The sequence below is a fragment of the Schistocerca nitens genome, chromosome 3, assembly GCF_023898315.1.
Source record: "Schistocerca nitens isolate TAMUIC-IGC-003100 chromosome 3, iqSchNite1.1, whole genome shotgun sequence".
In the NCBI taxonomy this organism is placed as follows: Eukaryota; Metazoa; Arthropoda; class Insecta; order Orthoptera; family Acrididae; genus Schistocerca; species Schistocerca nitens.
In genome coordinates, this window is record NC_064616.1 from 854,933,839 (window position 1) to 854,949,172 (window position 15,334).

The window sequence follows — 15,334 nt, forward strand, 5'->3', positions numbered from 1 at the left end:
CGATGGAGCTCCTGCACATTTCAGTCGAAGTGTTCGTACGCTTCTCAACAACAGATTCGGTGACCGATGGATTGGTAGAGGCGGACCAATTCCATGGCCTCCACGCTCTCCTGACCTCAACCCTCTTGACTTTCATTTATGGGGGCATTTGAAAGCTCTTGTCTACGCAATCCCGGTACCAAATGTAGAGACTCTTTGTGCTCGTATTGTGGACGGCTGTGATACAATACGCCATTCTCCAGGGCTGCATCAGCGCATCAGGGATTCCATGCGACGGAGGGTGGATGCATGTATCCTCGCTAACGGACGACATTTTGAACATTTCCTGTAACAAAGTGTTTGAAGTCACGCTGGTACGTTCTGTTGCTGTGTGCTTCCATTCCATGATTAATGTGATTTGAAGAGAAGTAATAAAATGAGCTCTAACATGGAAAGTAAGCGTTTCCGGACACATGTCCACATAACATATTTTCTTTCTTTGTGTGTGAGGAATGTTTCCTGAAAGTTTGGCCGTACCTTTTTGTAACACCCTGTATACGTTTTCAGAATACACTTTACAGCTGATGTCGAAGCACTTACGTGGTTCTCAACAACTTGGAATAGTTGTTGCACAATTTAAAATGTAGTTCACATTCTCCAAAAGTTGACACTTTAACCAAACTTCATACTGCGTATTTACAGTTCGCCTGTGGAACATGACATTAAAATAAACTGAATACAATCATGGTTTGAAGGTCCAGCAGCAGTGAAAATTAATCTAGTGTGCAAACAATATGTACAACCTAACTCACACACATGCTGTGAAAATAATATAATCTGCATGGATGGTGTGTACAGCACACACTTTCACATACACACATATGTACTCCTCACACATGTACCGGAACATACATGCATATATACAAATACACTATGGTAGGTGGGCCATACTATTCAACACACATAAACACATTTTTGCAATATATACAAGTCATACATACACCGAGGCGACAAGTGTCATGGGATACCTCCTAACGTCGGTTCGGACCTCCTTTTGCCCAGCATAGTGTAGCAAGTCGATGTGACGTGGACTCAGCAAGTCGATGGAAGTCCCCTGCGTGCTGTCTCTAGAGCTGCCCATCATTGCGGAAGTGCAAGATTTTGTGCCCAAATTGAAGTCTCGATTATGTCCCATAAATGTTCAACATTATTCGTGCCGGGCGATCTGATTGGTCAAATCATTCGTACGAATTGTCCAGAATCATTGTGGTCCGGTGACACGGTGCATTGTCATCCATATAAAATTCATCGTTGTTTCAGGACGCCCGCATCTCGTGGTCGTGCGGTAGCGTTCTCGCTTCCCACGCCCGGGTTCCCGGGTTCGATTCCCGGCGGGGTCAGGGATTTTCTCTGCCTCGTGATGGCTGGGTGTTGTGTGCTGTCCTTAGGTTAGTTAGGTTTAAGTAGTTCTAAGTTCTAGGGGACTTATGACCACAGCAGTTGAGTCCCATAGTACTCAGAGCCATTTGAACCATTTTTTTGTTTCAGGACATGAAGTTCATGAATAGCTGCAAATGGTATTCAGGTAGCCGAACATAACCATTTCCAGCCAACCATCGGTTTGATGGACCAGAGGATCCAGTCCGTTCCATGTAAACATAGCCCTCACCATTACGAAGCCACCACCAGCTTGCACAATGTCTTGTTGATAACTAGGGTACACGCCTTCGTGCGGTCTGCGGCATACTTGAAGCTTTCCATCAGCTCTGACCAACTGAAATCAGGACTCAGCAGACCAGGCCATAGTTTTGCAGTCGTCTAGTGTCCAACAAATATGTTCACGAGCCCAGGACAGACGCCACAGGTAATGTCGTGCTGTTAGTTAAGACACGTCGGCGTCTGCTGCCATAGCCCATGAACGCCATATTTCGCCGCACTTTCCTAACGGATACATTCGTCGTACGTTCCAAGTTGATTTTTACGGCCATTCCAAGTAGTGTTGCTTGTCTGTTAGCACTGCCAAATCTACGCAAACTCGGATGCTCTCAGTTGTTAAGTGAAGGCCGACGCCCAATGAGTTGTCCATGGTGAGACGTAATGCCTGTAATTTGCCATTCTTGGCACACTCTTGACATTGTGGATCTCGGAATACTGAATTCCCTAACGATTTACGAAATGGAATGTCCCATGTGTCTAGCTCCTACTACCATTCTGCGTTTAGAGTATGTTAATTCTTGTCGAGTTTCCATAATCACGTCGGGAACCTTTCCACATGAATCACATGGATGCAAATGACAACTCTGCCAATGTACCGCACTTCTATAGCTTGTGTACGCGATACTCCCACCATCTGTACATGTGCATATCGCTGTCACATGACTTGTTACTGAGTGTACATGCACACACTGTATCACTTAAATGAATAGTGTTTGAACCATCGTTCTCGTTACATTAGCACAAATGATATACTTATTGTCATGACGCAATAGACTCATTCACATTTGCGATACACTGTGTAAATCATGTCTTCGTGACTAAATACCAACTCAGTGTACCATATGTGGAAGAGGAGGTGGAGCATTGCCAATGCCATCGCACAGGTACTCTTATACCATTAAACCTATAACGTTATTGTTAGCTAGCGTTATGCCATGGGGATAATCAGCTACATATGCAGATACACTCCTGGAAATTGAAATAAGAACACCGTGAATTCATTGTCCCAGGAAGGGGAAACTTTATTGACACATTCCTGGGGTCAGATACATCACATGATCACACTGACAGAACCACAGGCACATAGACACAGGCAACGGAACATGCACAATGTCGGCACTAGTACAGTGTATATCCACCTTTCGCAGCAATGCAGGCTGCTATTCTCCCATGGAGACGATCGTAGAGATGCTGGATGTAGTCCTGTGGAACGGCTTGCCATGCCATTTCCACCTGGCGCCTCAGTTGGACCAGCGTTCGTGCTGGACGTGCAGACCGCGTGAGACGACGCTTCATCCAGTCCCAAACATGCTCAATGGGGGACAGATCCGGAGATCTTGCTGGCCAGGGTAGTTGACTTACACCTTCTAGAGCACGTTGGGTGGCACGGGATACATGCGGACGTGCATTGTCCTGTTGGAACAGCAAGTTCCCTTGCCGGTCTAGGAATGGTAGAACGATGGGTTCGAGGACGGTTTGGATGTACCGTGCACTATTCAGTGTCCCCTCGACGATCACCAGTGGTGTACGGCCAGTGTAGGAGATCGCTCCCCACACCATGATGCCGGGTGTTGGCCCTGTGTGCCTCGGTCGTATGCAGTCCTGATTGTGGCGCTCACCTGCACGGCGCCAAACACACATACGACCATCATTGGCACCAAGGCAGAAGCGACTCTCATCGCTGAAGACGACACGTCTCCATTCGTCCCTCCATTCACGCCCGTCGCGACACCACTGGAGGCGGGCTGCACGATGTTGGGGCGTGAGCGGAAGACGGCCTAACGGTGTGCGGGACCGTAGCCCAGCTTCATGGAGACGGTTGCGAATGGTCCTCGCCGACACCCCAGGAGCAACAGTGTCCCTAATTTGCCGGGAAGTGGCGGTGCGGTCCCCTACGGCACTGCGTAGGATCCTACGGTCTTGGCGTGCATCCGTGCGTCGCTGCGGTCCGGTCCCAGGTCGACGGGCACGTGCACCTTCCGCCGACCACTGGCGACAACATCGATGTACTGTGGAGACCTCACGCCCCACGTGTTGAGCAATTCGGCGGTACGTCCACCCGGCCTCCCGCATGCCCACTATACGCCCTCGCTCAAAGTCCGTCAACTGCACATACGGTTCACGTCCACGCTGTCGCGGCATGCTACCAGTGTTAAAGACTGCGATGGAGCTCCGTATGCCACGGCAAACTGGCTGACACTGACGGCGGCGGTGCACAAATGCTGCGCAGCTAGCGCCATTCGACGGCCAACACCGCGGTTCCTGGTGTGTCCGCTGTGCCTTGCGTGTGATCATTGCTTGTACAGCCCTCTCGCAGTGTCCGGAGCAAGTATGGTGGGTCTGACACACCGGTGTCAATGTGTTCTTTTTTCCATTTCCAGGAGTGTATGTCGAATGCATTGGGGTGGCACATTATCACTTCATACAGATCACAGTCCTTCACACAACAGATGTATCTGCCTGTTTCTATGTAGAGTAACTTATGGTGTGCTAAATGGTTTTTTGCAAACTCGTAATGGAAATGGTGCATGTGGAGTTGAGATGGGTCTAATACATACATACCTAAATAAACGGTTTCATGAACTCTACTGAAATCTTCGTCATGTCCAGAGCGACTAATGCATTATTGAAGATTGTGGAATGGTTAAAGTTTTGACCTTCCGATATAATTTTCTTTGCCATAAATCTCCTCCCAGTGCGTGACTAAATGAATTTCACTGTGGTCTCTAATATTCTCCATAGTTTTTTTCAAAAATTGCATTATTCGTAAGTTTATAATTATCTTTCTTAAATGAACACGTCACGGAAACCCTTTTTTCGCTGTTTACGTCAATGTATTCCTTGTATCGAATGGTTCAAATGGCTCTGAGCACTATGCGACTTAACTTCTGAGGTCATCAGTCGCCTAGAACTTAGAACTAATTAAACCTAACCAACCTAAGGACATCACACACATCCATGCCCTAGGTAGGATTCGAACCTGCGACCGTAGCGGTCGTTCGGCTCCAGACTGCAGCGCCTAGAACCGCACGGCCACATTCCTTGTATCAGGAGCGCTGCTCGAAGGAAATATCATCGGCGACTTAATTCACTTTCAATCTCAACTTGAGATAATACTTTAATGCATTTTTTTTCTTACCTCCAGCATTGTCAACAGCTTGGGGTGGGAAGCGTTTCACAGAACCTGGCGCTCTTGATATAATGGCAAATCGCTATGATCATCATGCAAACTATTAGGATACGATAAATCTACCTCTAAAACGTATCCCATTTCACAGTCTGCAGCCACAGATGAGAAATTACCCAATCCGACGATCACATCATGAGACAGCCATCAAAACCCTACAATAGGTTGCTGTAAGTTTTTGACATCCAAGTACATGATGTAATGTAGATCGTCGGATTTTTTACAGAACTGTTCACACATTCGCAGGTTATTTGCCTTGCCGCGCCTATGGGTACACTGAGAAAGTCCCACATGAAACCGTCCCTCTGGAACCACGCGACCGCTACGGTCGCAGGTTCGAATCCTGCCTCGGGCATGGATGTGTGTGATGTCCTTAAGTTAGTTAGGTTTAAGTAGTTCTAAGTTCTAGGGGACTGATGACCTCAGAAGTTAAGTCCCATAGTGCTCATAGCCATTTGAACCATTTTTTGGTTAATTATCTCAGTGAGTCGTCAGAGATCCACAGCCCTCAAGATCGAATGTAGAACAGGCTCACACAGTGAAATGTGAGTATTGACCACTCTCAATGTTTATTATTATTATTCAATGTATCTATGTATATACGTTTCATGCTTTTCATTTATTATTTTTCCCTTGGCGTGAAATTCCCTTGATGTGGATGATACAGTGAATGACTCACTTGAACGGCAGCACAAGTCAGCTCAGCATGCGGACTGACTATTTCATGCTATGTCTGATATATTGGTGCAGGACACATAACGGTTTCCCGACTCCGAGTTATACTGTTCATCAAACCACCAGCATCGCATAGGGCACCTGAGACATTGGAGCAGAAATGAAGTCAGCATACAGAATTGTTTCCAGACTTTGAGTATCCACTATCACCAACGTATGCACCACTCAACAAGCTGCTAGGATTTCATAGTGCACATATGAATGTGGTGTTACTCTCTGCAACATACAGGCTGAATGCAAGTGACAGTAAACGTGTTATTGTAGGCTCATTCTCAAATCACGTGCTCAAGTGCCTGAAGTGTTACTGGATCGCATAATCATATATGTTGGGGACTACACAAGAACAGTGGAAATATACAAGAAGAATTCCACGCTGTGTCATGACTTAAAAAAAAAAAAAAATTGTTCAAATTGCTCTGAGCACTATGGGACTTAACAGCTATGGTCATCAGTCCCCTAGAACTTAGAACTACTTAAACCTAACTTACCTAAGGACAGCACACAACACCCAGCCATCACGAGGCAGAGAAAATCCCTGACCCCGCCGGGAATCGAACCCGGGAACCCGGGCGTGGGAAGCGAGAACGCTACCGCACGACCACGAGATGCGGGCTGTCATGACTTACAAGAAGCTATATGCAGAAATTTGATGTGCGCTAGGTCAACCATCCAGCGTGTGGTGTATGAGGGTTTGGGTGGTGGTCTTATGTATGTGGATTTTATGAAAATGTATGGCATGTGTTGATAAATATTACCCATTAGATAACTTCAGAAGAGTTTACTATGAATCTTGATGCATATTGTGCTTCAGTGCACAATAATGATGACGCTTCAGCATCATTACCTGACAGTGGCGCAGAATTATGTTCACATTTGTACTTATCTGTGTACCACACCACATTAGCTCAAATCAAAAAATTGAAAATAAATTAATATTTATGTCTCTAAACTGTGTTTCATTTCACCAAATACCTCAAACATGTTGAATAAAATATGTAGCTAAGATTACTATAGTGCAGACTGCAACTAGAATGGTTTACATGTTCAGTAATCTAGATAAAGAAGTAGTTGAGAGATACCTCAATGCTGAACTGGAAATATTTACTTATGGGTCAGAGCATTAGAAGAGCTGTAACTCAAATCTGATGAATAATTGGTCATACACAGGATACATACGAATCTGGTGGAACAGTTCTTGATATCAGGGAACATGACTTTACAGTCCAGTTATTGATATGCCAAAGAGACTTGGCACATTTTTACACGAGATGAAACTGAACATTTTGACTGATGCAGTGTCAGAGAGAGTGGGAGACTTAGCAGTTCAAATACTTTTCAGCTGTTGTTGGACTTATTAGTTAATTAGTAGAAGCACAAAAAGTTTGTGAAATTTAATTGCTAAAAATTAAAGTATGTACTAGTGAACCTTACAAGGTGTCTGGGGGAGGAAGACTGACCCCCAAAAGTGTGGTCTGTGGTGGAGTGGGAAATCTGGCGATGTTGCATGACGCATAGGGGGGAGGGGGAGAAGGAAATCTGGCAACATTGCTGGCAGGCCTCAGTGCAGCACAGCCTCGCAGCTATTGTTGCGAAATTACTTACAGTATTTGAAATTTATTTGTGTGATACTGCAAACACACGTACAGGGTGATTGACAAAGATATGCAAGTATTTTAATATATTATTCTAAAAGTAAAACTAAAGAATAAAGTTCATATAAACATAGGTCCACAAATGTTTAGCTACAGAGTTACGGCTAAGAAAAGATTTTGCCTGAAATTAGCAATGTCGCTAATATGAAGCCATCACAAAACTGTACGAGGTTAAAGTAAAGCACGATTTCGAATTATTTAGTTGTTATTGGTCTGGTGAATATAGTAAAACAGGCCGCGCGGGATTAGCCGAGCGGTGTGAGGCGCTGCAGTCATGGACTGTGCGGCTGGTCCCGGCGGAGGTTCGAGTCCTCCCTCGGACATGGGCGTGTGTGTTTGTCCTTAGGATAATTTCGGTTAAGTAGTGTGTAAGCTTAGGGACTGATGACCTTAGCAGTTAAGTCCCATAAGATTTCACACACATTTGAACACTTCTCAGTAAAACATGGCCCAGACGTGTATCTGCAATAGTTTTCCAGAACATCCAGAGAACCAAATATTATTATACAAGTAAATTTGTTTACTTTCCATTAATAATGTAGAAACGTTTATATCATTATATCGGCGGATAAATACTATATTGCAGTGCCTGTGTTGTTAAGAAGTATAAGCAATGATCCTTCGGACATGCATGCGTGTCCGAAGGTACATTGCATCGTATTTCTTAACAACAAACGCACTGAAATATCGTATAAAACAAAAGTGATATTTGGCCTTCCGATGGAAGTGTTATAGGCCCTCCGCTCTCATCTATATAAACGGTTCAGGAGACAATTTGAGCAGCCACCTTAGACTGTTTGCGTTGTGGGGAAGGTGAATCAAAGACTGAGATTTATTGGCAGAACACTTAAAAGATGCAACAGATCCACAAAAGAGGCTGCCTACACTACGCTTGTCCATCCTCTGCTAGACTATTGCGGTGCGCTTCGGGATCCTTACAGATGGGATTGGGGGAGAACATCGGAAAGTTCCAAAGAAGGGAGCTTGTTTTGTATTGTTGCGAAATCGAGAAGAGGGTGTCAGGAATAAAATACGGGAGTTACGGTGGCAGTCATTTTGACAAAGGCGTTTTTCGTTGCGGTGAGATCTTTTCACGAAATTTCAATCTCCAACTTTCTCCTCTGAATGTGAAAATATTTTATTGACACTCGCCTACGTGGGAAGAAATGATCATAGTGATAAAATGGGAGAAATCAGAGATCGCACGGAAAGGTTTAAGTGTTAATTTTCCCGCGCGCCATTAGAGAGTGGAACGGTAGAGAAATAGTGTGAAAATGGCTCGCTGAACCCACTATGAGACATGTAAGTGTGAATTGCAGAGTAGTCTTATACATGTAAATAAGCACTTGTCCGTCGCAAGGAACGCTAGTCACTTATCCGTACGCTGAGTAAGAACTGCAAGGCATGTCTTAAGCAAGTCGTCTAAACTCTGAGGTGAACCAGCCAATAGAAATACTTAGCAGGCAGAATCTGTTAGCCAGCGCCGTATGGTCAGTGGACTAAACGACGAACGTCGTTTTTCCACTTGGTCTGTGAGAAAGTGCCTATCTGTTTTGGGCAGACGCTTTGTCTTGTGACAAAGAAATGGTAATGTTGAAGCGACAGCGTTCGAGATTATGGCGAGCTAGCTGCTTGCTTGCTCTGTCTTTGCGCAGTCGTGCTTTGTGGAACATTAGAATGTATTTACGAGAGTTGTTTTGCAGCTGTATTGAGCGTGGGCAATATTAGTTCTTCATTCGAGCTCATAGTTTCTTTAGACCACATTGGACTAAATATCCAGTTTCTGTTCAGTCATATGAACTGGCAGTTTTATTATCTCATTGCTTTTCCACTCATTAAATAACATCACGGACGTTGATACGAAAATAGACCGATTTACCTTTTCTTTTGTGTACTTGTATGTATGGTCATGCACGAGGGAAGTCACGAGTCTGTTGAAGGGCACTTGTACGTGAAACATGAGATCTCGTATTCATTTTCTGAATAATAATATTCAACATCCATATAATTTTTCACTCCTCTGAGCTTTGTGCAAATCTTTACGTATGCTCACTTAACAACTGGATTTCGCTTTTACTGTATTTCAATTAGAGGAAGAAGAAACTGTCTTCAGCAGTGATGGCATTGTCTTATTTTCACATGAAATTTCTAGCTATCCAGGTAAGTTCGTGCTGCAGTACCATCATGTGCAACCTTTCGCTCCACGAAAGATCCATACCCAAAGACTGGAAAGTTGCACAGATCACTCCAGTATTCACGGACGGTAGTAAGAGTAATCTGCTAAATTACAGGCCCATCTCATTAACGTCGATATGCAGCAGGATTTTGGAACATGTATTGTGTTCGAACATTATGAATTGCCTCGAAGAAATCGGTCTATTGACACACAGGCAACACGGATTTAGAAAACATCGCTCTTCTGAAACACAAATAGCTCTTTACTAGCACGAAGTGTTGAGTGCTATTGACAAGGGATTGCAAATTGAATCCGCATTTCTGGATTTCCGCAAGGCTTTTGATACTGTACCACACAAGCGGCTTGTAGCGAAATTGCGTGCTTATGGAATATCGTCTCAGTTATGTTACTGGATTCGTGATTTCCTGCTAGAGAAGTCAAAGTTCGTAGTAACTGACGGAAAATCATCGAGTAAAACAGAAGTGATTTCTGTAATTCCCCAAGGTAGTGTTATAGACCCTTTTCTGTTCCTTATCTATATAAACGATTTGAGAGAAAATCTGAGCAGCCGTCTTAAGCTGTTTTGTAGATGACGTTGTCGTTTATCGACAAATAAAGTCGTCAGAATATCAAAACAAATTGCAAAACGATTTAGAAAAGTAATCTGTGTGGTGTGAAAGTTGACAATTGACCTTAAATAACGAAAGGTGTGAGGTCATCCACATTAGTGCTAAAGGAATCAGTTAAACTTCGGTTACACGATAAATCAGCCAAATCTAAAGGCGGTAAATTCATCTATATACTTAGGAATTAAAATTACGAACAACTTAAATTGGAAGGAACACAAAAAATATATTATGGGTAGGCTAACCGAAGACTGTGTATTATTGGCAGGACACTTAGAAAATGTAACAGATCTACTAAGAAGACTGCCTACACTACGCTTGTCCGTCCACTTTTAGAATACTGCTGCGCAGTGTGGGATCCTTACCAGATATTATTGACGGAGTACATAAAAAAAGTTCAAAGAAGGGCAGCACGTTTTGTATTATCGCAATTTAAGGGAGAGAGTGTCAGTGAAATGATATAGGATTTGGGATGGGCAACATTAAAACAAAGGCGTTTTTCGTTGCTGAATAATCTTCTCTCGAAATTCCAATCACCCACTTTCTCCTCCGAATGCGAAAATATTTTGTTGACGCCGACTTACATAAGGGAAAGCTATAGGTGTTCGTTCTTTCCGGGCGCTGTAACAGATTGGAATAATAGAGAATTGTTAAGGTGTTTCGATGAACCTTCTGGCAGGCACTTAATGTGATTTGTAGAGTATCCATGTAGATGTAGATGTAGATGTAGTAGAACTTCAAGACACGTAGTTCCAGCGACGGAGTCTTAGATACTTTGCTATCAAACTGGCTTAAATATGTTCAGTTTAAGAGATATTATAGGATATAGAATGCAAACACATTTTCATCGCACGAGTTATAATGTGTAATTCATAGACACCGGTAGCGAGTAGCTACATGAGACGTATTGTAAGGATAGGATTTGATGTGATTTGATTTGAGCAAGGAGATAAAAACAACAGCGGTCGTAGCTTACTATTGCCAACATCCTTACTCTGTGTCACATAAAAACAGGGTTTATTGTGCGGTTTCACTCCTTGTGATCCTACTAAACCCTACCAGTACCCTTAAATAGCAGTAGAAGGCCGTTTACTAGTTACTTATTGGACACAATTTCTTCAGGACTTGATGACCTGAATCGTCTGTGCTTTTCGATCTCCAACGCTAGGCAATGGAAGATCAGTCTACACCTAGGGGCTTCTTTCTCTATACCTATCGTGTATAGGTGTTATGGTTAGGACAGATTACGGTCTAACAAGCGGAGTCATCGCACGTGTCCTCACCAGATTCCTAACCCACATCAGATTTACCTTGTTGCTATCCCCCAGTCCCACAAAGGCTTCGTGGGATTCTGCAACCATCATTGATCTCGTTGCACGGGCTCTTGGAGAGTTCAGAGCTGCTTGGATGCCTGAGTGTATGTAGATACTACGATCTTTGTTCTGCCTACACAAATTCCCCTCTGCGCACTTTCTGAAAGCGGATACTTCCGCCTGGAATACCGTGGCCAGCTTTCCTAGAGAGACTGCGCTCTCTAGTCTAGGCTGTACACCGTACATCCCAACCCGAGCGCCTTTGCCTGTTTTCGGCCCGTCAGTAAACCAGATTATCGTTTCTGCATGGTGTCGTGGTTCGTTCTTTCACTGCTCCCAACTTCTAATTGTTACACTGAAAGTTTTATTGAAACAGCTGGAAGTTATTGTATGGCCAGCCGGCATTTCCCCGACCAGTCCCATATTCTGCTGTGGGATTCGGGATATCTTAAAGGTATCCAGTTATTTCCAGTTTTTAGCGTGTGTACCCCCGCCACTGCCTCCATTTTAACGCACAGGTGCAATAAGGAGCATATGGTCTGCATCTTGGCAGTGAGTGTGCTTCAAATGACGGCTGTTAGGGCTAAGCAGGCCGGTCTCTAAGCCTCACCAAGCTCCTTCGGAGCCACCTTCTGTTCTACTTTTCTCCACCATGCTGAAGCCCCGTAAATTATCTTAGGTCTTATTGCAGCGACGTATATCCAGTACATACTCTTGAGGTTTAGAAGCCAGTTTTTTCCAAAGGCTCTTCTAGTGCTCGTAAGAGTATCTTTTGCCTTGGAACATATATTCCTGATGTGAGGGGTCCATAATAATTCCGCATACGGGGTTACCCGTAAATACTTCACTACCCCTGTATAGGTAGAGTTACAGTGAGAAGCATATGATTCCACGAAAGGTGCTGGAAATGCTTCCTCAACAGTTTTCATGGGACTGACCCTTAGATTTTGTTTCCTGCGCCAGTTTTTCAAAATATTCAGTGCACTTTGTGCCATTGTTCTACCAGTAGAGGTAAAGGTGGATAAATGGGTCCCCACTTTGTTTTTTTTTTTATATAACACCTTTTATTTTTAGTATAATCACCTGAAATTAACATAAAGCATTTCTCTAGTATGTCCTGCAAATAGTTACGACATGTTTTGGTTCAACTTTTTAACAGTTAAAACAAAATTTTATTTTTCCTGATAGTCTGCATTTTGCTGCGTCAAGAATTTGTGCTGGTAATATGGGCCCCAAGGTAGTTCGAAATAAAAAGGAAGAAAAATTTGAAAAAATAATTTTATTTAATTTTTGTGTATAGTGAAAGAAAGATTCACTCTGAACATTGTTAATTAGTCTACTGGTGGGATGATTTTCACAGCCTATACCTAGTCTATTCACAATAGTCACACACATAAGCATCTTTTTACACGTTACAAGTGATCCTCTTTCAGCTGCAGATAATGCACCAACTTGCCTTTTTCCCCTCAGGCCGATGACACGAGAAATTTTTCTTTGAACGACCTGACTCGTCTGCCGGCTGGGGTGGTCGAGCGGTTCTAGGCGCTACAGTCTGGAACCGCGCGACCGCTACGGGCGCAGGTTCGAATCCTGCCTCAGGCATGGATGTGTGTGATGTCCTTAGGTTAGTTAGGTTTAAGAAGTTCTAAGTTCTAGGGGACTGATGACCTCAGCAGTTAAGTCCCATAGTGATCAGAGCCATTTTTTGACTCTTCTACATTAAAAACTCTGCCTGCAGTATATTTGTAGTTACTGAACGCAGCTTCAAGTAAACTGAAGAAATTGTCGACAGCTTGTTTATTAAACTCATTAGCACGTGAAATCGAAGTTCCGGATGACTTCAAAATAGACAGAATATTTTTGTGCCGTGACATAAAATGGTCAAACCAAGTTCGACCAGAAACTTTGCCCTTTACAGATGGATGAGGGATTTTATTTCTTGTTCAAAGCTGGTAGACCATGCGCCTGACGTCAATTCTGGTAAGGCTGTAGAATTTGGATTCCATAACGAGAAGATATTTAACCAGTTCGTTCTCAAGTCCCCGTGGTAAAACCGGTGGACGGCCCAGTTTAATATTAACTATTTCTTCGACCGGTTTATCGATTCGTGAAAGCCTTTGGAGCGTAGAACGAGGGACAGAGTACACTTTAACCGCTTTTTTCAACACCATTTTTTTTCTCTTTAATAGCTACAATAGCATTTGACATATTTGCTTTGTCCCACGATTGCCGTTTCGATTCTTTTGGTGGTACAAGATGTCTTCGAGGCATCTGAAACATAAAGCGTAGCAATATTTGTAAATGGTCCCATAAAAGCTGATTGTTTTTACGGGGCCCATAATACCAGCAGCAAAAGGGGCCCATATATCCACCCTCGACATCTTGGGAAAAACAATTTTGCCTACGGTTAGTTTGGTTCGCAACCGACGTTAATTAATGTAAAACGGCATCCCAACAATAAGCCAAATACGTACCTTACCTTAGTTTTAGTAATAACATGTTAGAAATTTTATTTTTATTCAAAGAAACACTAACCTTTCAAACTTTTGATGACAGTGAAAAAATTCACAGCGCAACTACTCACAAACCATGACAGCTACTACGTCTGCACACTCTACAGTGAAGTTTGGCAACTAGTTCTAGTAGCTCATGTGCTCTCCGCTAGAATTCATGGTCTGTACTTCCAAATATGTAGGGGGCCCATAATACCAGCAGGGGCCCATTTTTCCACCTTTGCCTCTACTAGCAAATTTGCCAAGTATTACTATAACTAAGACGTCTGAGTACCCTTGGCATACTTAGCCTCTAGTATTTAGCTCTTCACTGAGTTTTTTAACCACTAGATGCCACAGCAGTGGGGAAAAACCCCCTCCTTGCGGACACTACTCAGCATAGGCTTAATCCACCTGAATACGGTAGTCTAATTGCCCTGGTCTTCAGCTGTTCTAACCATGGATTCGAAGGGCATGTTTGCTAAAAGCCCCCTCGATATCCGGGAAGCTGCAGAGAGTGATTTTCTGAAAGTGTAGAGCTTTCTCAAGCTTCCCAACAAGTACGTGAAGTACTGTTTCACATGATTTGCCTGTTTGGTATATGTGTAGGTTTACATGTAGAAGAATCTTAGTTAGCCTCCAGTTTCTAAAGTGCATATTAACCAGTGTTTCTAATATCCACGGAAGAAAGGAGGACAGACAGATCGGTCTCATAGCCTTCACTGTGGTATGATCTATTCTCCCTGGCTTCGGAATGAAAACAACTCTCGCTGTTCTCCGAGCATTCCGAATGAGTCCTGCTGCTAGGCTAACCGTAAACAGCCTACGCAAGAGTCTAATTAAACTCTTTCCTGCTTGTTGCAATAAAGCTGGAAAGATTCCATCTGGGCCTAGTGACTTGGGCGGCTGAAACGTTCCCACTGACCACTGGACTTTTCCTTTTTTTTTTTTTTTTTTTTTTTTTAATCGACGCCATCTGCGGCAGATTCCCAGTTCTCCCTTTAAGTTCCTGTAAACAAGTGCCTTTCAGGGACTGAATCTTCGTCTATTTTGTCTACCAGAATGCAATGAGCGACGTGAGTCTTTAGGAGCACATCCAGCCTCTCATTCTCTGTCCTTGTGTACTCTCCATCCTCTTTCCTTAGAATAGCTCCTGGATTAGTTGTTATTCTGGTGAGGATTTTGTGGAGCCTGCCGCAAGTAGCTGTTCCTTCCACTTCCTCACACAATACCTTCCAGCATGACTGTTTAGCTTGCTTAATCGCAAGTTTGTGTATGTCAGGGGCGTCTCGATACTATATCCATTGTTCTTTCCTTCTCGCAACGTTGAACAGTCTTCTTAACCGCTTTCTTTGTCATCCCACATTACTGTTCCACAAAGGTACGTTCCTGTTTGTGCACTTCTTGGTGATTGGGTAGTTTTCTAAATACGAGGTCATAATGGCAGATGTCACACGA